A 6,676-nucleotide genomic window follows, 5' to 3' on the forward strand; every position below is an offset into this window, starting at 1 on the left:
GTCTTCCACTAAGGACGCTCTACAACGTCCCTGTTAGTGATGGTTTGCTATCCCCTGTCACCAAGACGCTCTAGCAACGTCCCTGATTTTACGTGAGGTGGGGTTATTCTGTCCCCAGAGTACGCTCTACAACGTCCCTGGTTAGTGATGGCGTGTATAGTCGTCCACCAGAGGTACGCTCTACAACAGGCTATTCAATTAATTTGGAATTGGGCCAGTTCATGAAACTGAGGCAAAATAAGGGGCCGGAGAATAGAGTATTATAGTAACAAATACAGAAATTACAACAACATACTGAAGGAGTCAATATCTTCTCTATTGTGTCATGCAGAACAACGTATGCATATTGTGGTACACTAAGACACACAGGTCCATGACATTGGTTCCATTCACAAGACAATACAAGTTGAAAAACAATCAGAGACAGACAATTAGAAATGCAGTTAACTAACAGAAAACTCCACTTATGCACATCACTGTACAAAATTTACAGCTCATTATCCTCAAGGACAATGAAGAGATACATTTCAGTGAAATAAAGAGGAAATATCCTCAGAAATAGCAAACGTCCCCCGTTCTCCACTGGTTGAAATAGAAATGCAAAATGACGAACTACTACAACACACCTTTTTCCTTCTAAAAAAATAAAACATGTTTGACGCGTGCCAAATCCAAGTTGTTCTCCTCAAAGAATGAAGCAATTTTAGTGAAGATATTCACCGGTAGGTGCCCTCCATGGGAATTAGACCAGCAGATCCTCACGAAAACATTCCCCTCAAAAAATCGCACAGTAGATGCCACAGCTTGCCACATCACTGTTATCAGTCGACTCATCCACGCCAAAGACATGACCCTCGGCTTCCTCAGCTTGTCCAAAAGCGTCTCGAAAACGTCCTATGCGAGGACTCGACTCTCCTCATATTTGACGTGTCAGAAATTGGATTTGCTTGATCAACGATAATGTTTTTTCGGGTTTTCTCATCAGTTACCACCTCCTTACAATGATGCCAGCATACACTCCTTGACTGTCTCTGAGTCTGTAACGCTTTTTTCTTTTTGCCCAATATCCATGGCCACTCGAACCGACGCCGCAGTTGCTCTCTCTTGATCTGTACAGCCCGAAACAAAAATGCGGACGTCTTGCTCGTACAAGATGTAACCCGTTATCTTCCGTGCCCCCGCGCAGCGCAGAGCCCCGAGGGAAAAGTACATCAAAGTTAGCATGCGTTTGTCTCTTGAAATGCCTCTCAAATTATACTCATTTCACCGGCCTCTTTGCAGCACAGGCAAGGCACTCCGTTGCGATTAAACCACAGATTCGCATCAACGGAATCACCGCGATTTCTCTGTCCCTTCACTGTTGAAACTGCCTGTTCGCTGAGTCACTTTTTTGGACAGACTATGCAACACCATCACTAACAGGGACGTTGTAGAGCGTCAAAATGTTCCTGATTTTGAGTATTTCTACATCTGTTAATGTGGTCATGTGAGAGATATTTGCACAAAACTAATCAGTTTGTAAAGGAGTTAGTTAGCAATAATATAATCCAGTGTTTGACCAATTAAGTCCCTTCCAGATTATGCGGTCATGAGACCAATGGCGAGGCAGCAGTGCAGGGTTGTCATCCTTTCACACGACCGCGCCATGTTTTGTGAATTTTCTGACTCATCATCAAAGATTGAGGTCACAGTAACAAAGCCGTGAAGGGCAGGAACAGGAAACCTTTCCTCCAATACAGCGAGAAGGAAACATTTCCCTTTATTAAACACGATGACACACACAAGGTTGTGCGATTGTGTGAGGCAATATGAATTTGTCACGTGGCGTTCGGTAGTGTTCCCCCCTCCCCCCGTTTTCTGGAACTCAGTTTCTAACTCTTCTTAACGTGGCCGTATGCGGAGCGTGAAAGCCAAGATTAAATTAATAAATATGAAACTGTCAAGGTTTTATGGCCTTGTGTTTCATTGTTAATGTTGAACGTGTGTGTGTGTGTGTGTGTGTGTGTGTGTGTGTGTGTTCACACTTTGTTGAAAAGTTGAACACTAGTGTTAAGTTGTGTTCCCTGAGGAGAGGTTGTTTGTGTGTTAGTAAATGAAGAAAGTCAGATCTTTCGGGTGGGGGGCTCTAGCTCACCCAGTAAGAGCCCCCCCCCCTTCCCCAAGGGTTTGAGTCCGACTTGCGGCCCTTTGCTAACTGTCATCCCCCATCTCGCTCCCCCTTTCATGTCTATCCACTGTCACTCATGATAAAGGAAAAAGCCCCAAAAAATAATCTGCACACAGAGATTGAGGTGTGTGTGGTGTGTGTGTGTTGTGTGTGTGTTGTGTGTGTGTGGGGGTGTGTTGTGTGTGTGTTGTTGTGTGGTGTGTGTGGGTGTGTGTGTGTGTGTGTGGTGTGTGTTGTGTGTGTGTGTGGGTGTGTGTGTGTGTGTGTGTGTGGTGTGTGTGTGTGTGTGTGTGTGGTGTGGGTGTGTGTGTGTGTGTTAGCGGCCCTGTGAGTGCACGGCCAGGACAGATGGAGGAAGTGGAATGTTGCATGCTGAAACCTGCTGGCTTGCCACTCGCTGCGCTGTTTGAATGAAAAACACATCAAATATAGTCACTTGGGGGTTTGGTGCTTTGCTCAAGAAGACCTTGGCAGTGCCCAGGAGGTGAACTGGCACCTCTTCAGCTACCAGTCCACCACCATACTGTGGGGACTATGGGGACTTGAACCAGCGACCCCCCCCCCCCGGTTCCCAACCCAATGACTTTGGGTCATGTGATTGTGGACCTAAATATTCCAATTTCAAGAGCATCGAGGAAGCTTCAAACAAATTAAATAGTGACATGTAAGACCCTAGCCTGGTTGACCCCAGACACACACACACACACACACACACACACACACACACACACACACACAGTCTCTCTCTGCCAATACACGGTTCATGAGATGCTTGGCTTGTGTGTTTGAGTGGGTGTGTCCGTTCCATGTACAGAGTCTTAGTGTAAATCAAACAACGCGTGCTAGCCATCTGGTGTGTGTGTGTGTGTGTGTCGTGTTTGTGGAAGTTGTTGCTGCCGCACGTCCCTCCCTGTCCTGATTGGAGTGGGGGGGGGTGTTAACCTTTGGGCTGTGTCCACTAAAGGAGCTTCCACCAAAACATCCTGCTTCCTCTGGCTCAGCCACAGCACAAACACAACACTCAAAACAAACACTAAACACGGACGCCTGTCCACCTAAATCCCCTCAGGACACTACTGGGCCTGCATCTAACCCTTACTTTGTATATATTATTTACTTTTTGGGGTTAATTGATTTGTTGATTGTTCTATAAACGGTCAGAAAATGGTAAACAATGTGAATCAGTGTTTCCCAAAGCCCAAGATGACGTCTTCAAATGTGTTGTTCTGTCCACAACTCAAAGATATTCAGTTGACTGTCAAATTAGAAGATATTCATAGTTCACATGCTGACTTGAGAGATTTATTACTTTTCTTTTTTCTTATCCCTTATGCTTTACTGGGTTTCTCCACCACAAATCATGCAATAGCAGCACTTTGAATCTTGTGTTTACCAGACAAGTGCATATTAGAGTCTGACCGACAGACTATGCAACACCATCACTAACAGGGACGTTGTAGAGCGTCCTCTGGTGGACAGACTATGCAACACCATCACTAACAGGGACGTTGTAGAGCGTCCTCTGGTGGACAGACTATGCAACGCCATCACTAACAGGGACGTTGTAGAGCGTCCTCGGTGGGACAGACTATGCAACGCCATCACTAACAGGGACGTGTAGAGCGTCCTCTGGTGGACAGACTATGCAACGCCATCACTAACAGGGAGTTGTAGAGAGTCTCTGGTGGAAGACTAGCAACAGCCATCACTAAAAGGGACCGTTGTAGAGCGCCTGGTGGACAGACTATGCAACGCCACCAATAACAGGGTCGTTGTATGAGCGTCCTCTGGTGGACAGACTATACAACACCATCACTAACGGGGACGTTGTAGAGCGTCCTTGGGGGACAGACTAGCAACGCCATCACTAACGGGACGTTATTGAGCGTCCTCTGGTGGACAGACTATGCAACGCCACCACTAAAAGGGACGTTGTAGAGCGTCCTTGGTGGCAGACTATACAACACATACTAACTGGGACGTGGTAGAGCGTCCTCTGGTGGACAGACTATGCAAGCCATCATAAACAGGGGTTGTAGAGCGTCAGAATCACTTATTATTGTAATATAAAATGAACAATGAATGAATATTGAAAAAAAAATTATACAATTTTTTTAGCATTTTTATCCGATATAACAGGAAATTCCTAATGTCTGGCTCTAGTGGATAGGTGCTTGGACATAAATCATAAGTCTAATCAACACTACAGTTTTGGCCTGTGTGGTAGCAGAGCGCAGCTATACAGGGCTGCACGATTATGGCCCAAAATGATAATGCGATTATTTTGATCAAAATTTGATCCCGATTTTCTCCCGATATTTGTTGTTTAACCAAAACAAATTTATTGGCACATAGGTATTATAACTGCGAGAGGGAGTGTGAAGGACGACTCACAGAGAGAGAGTGATCATTATGAACAGGTCCAGCACGGGTCGAACGGCGGATCAACACGTCGTGTGTATTAAACTCTGTACCTTCACTGCGCTGCATTTTTTATGAACTATGATATTCTGGCCATGGGTCAATCTTGGTCCGGTCAGGCTTCCGGTACAGCAGCTCCGCTCCCACGCTGTGACTTTACCAACTGAAGTTAGTCTGCATTCAAAAACTTCTGTGTTCTTCACGTAGCGGCCGCGATAACAGTTACCCGCGGAAACACTGGTACAAATACAGGTTTTGCCCCTCATACTTAACAATATACAGCTGTGTTAATGAAAAATTAAAACTGTAGACAAATATCAGAGTGTGGACCGGCGGCGCTGTGGGGCGGAGGCAGCAGAGAGTAAGAGGAGAGAGGGTAGGACGAGAGAGACGTAGAAAGATCCAACACAGGCACGGCTTTACAGACGAAATGGGTCATGTAAAGCAAAATAAACCAATCCATATAAAGCATTGCAGCGGATGCGAGGACGTTAGCACCGGTGCGTCCTAGAGGAGCTAACAGCTAACAGACGCGCTAGCTAAACAGCTAACAGACGAATAGCACTGGTCACTGTGTTGTCTGAAAAACAACAAAGGGACAAAGTTTGCGTTTACTGGTAAACTGGTAAAACTTGAGAACGACGTATTACCGACTGCTATCTGTTGAGGTTTCCTCACGCTACTCTGTCCTTGGGACTGTCTACTCTAGAAACTTAGCTGCACGGGGTGCAGTGAAACTACTCTGACTGGCTCATGAGCAGACGGCTTTATGGAGCGGGAGATTGGCTTGCAAAAAAACCCGAGCGTTCTATGAAATGACGCTTTATAAAAAAAAATCGCTCGACACGCAAATTTGATCGTGGGAAGTCCAATCGTGATCGCGATTAAAATTCGATTAATTGTGCAGCCCTAAGCTATACCTTAACCAATATTAAGGTATTAAAACCCCCAACATCAGCTTCTTTTTTTAAGTTATTTATATATTGATGAAAGCCCACGCTTGAGAATTCAGTGGCTCTATCTCACCTGTTCACAGGTGCTTTCAACATCAACCTCCTCCCTTCTGCAAGCGCTCCCCCGGCTCTCCGATTATCATTTGGTTTCACCGGAAGTAATCCGGGCCTGCAGATGTGACTGAGCTGAAATGTTTGATTTTGACGCACGCACGCACGCACGCACGCACGCACGCACATGCCAGGAACACGCCCATGATTAAAGCATTTAGGTTTAAATATCACTTTAATCCTCGGGGAATTAAGCAGGCGAGCAGCGAGGAGTAGGCCAGCGAGGGCTTTTTACTCAGATCAGACATGTGTGCGGCGGCCTGTTACTGACATGTTACAGTGTTAGATGGATGGACTGACATGTTACAGTGTTAGATGGATGGACTGACATGTTTACAGTGTTAGTTTTTTGGGATGGACGACATTGGTACAAGTGTTAGATGGATGACTGACCAGGTTTTTTTGTACAGGTAGAGTGTACGGGCTGTGCAGTGTAGATGGATGGATTGACATGTTACAGTGTTAGATGGATGGACTGACGTTACGCGTCGAGAGGGAGGATGCATGTTACAGTGTTAGATGGATGGACCTGACAATGTTAAGAGCGATTAGATGGATGGACTGACATGTTACACAGCATTAGAGGATGGGACTGCCATGTTACAGTGTAGATGGATGGACTGACATGTTACAGACGTTTAGATGGATGGACTGACATGTTACAGCGTTAGATGGATGGACTGACATGTTACAGTGTTAGATGGATGGACTGACATGTTACAGCGTTAGATGGATGGACTGACATGTTACAGCGTTAGATGGATGGACTGACATGTTACAGCGTTGATGGAGGATGACAGTACAGCATTAGATGGATGGACTGACATGTTACAGATGTTAGATGGATGGATGACCATGTTAGCAGCGGTTAGATGGATGGACTGACATGTTACAGTGTTAGAGGATGGACTGACTGTTACAGTGTTGGGATGGATGACATGTTACAGCATTAGATGGATGGACTTGACATGTTACAGTGTAGATGGATGGACTGACGTGTGCAGTCGTTTAGATGGATGGACCG

This window comes from Etheostoma spectabile, chromosome 9, assembly GCF_008692095.1.
Source record: "Etheostoma spectabile isolate EspeVRDwgs_2016 chromosome 9, UIUC_Espe_1.0, whole genome shotgun sequence".
In the NCBI taxonomy this organism is placed as follows: Eukaryota; Metazoa; Chordata; class Actinopteri; order Perciformes; family Percidae; genus Etheostoma; species Etheostoma spectabile.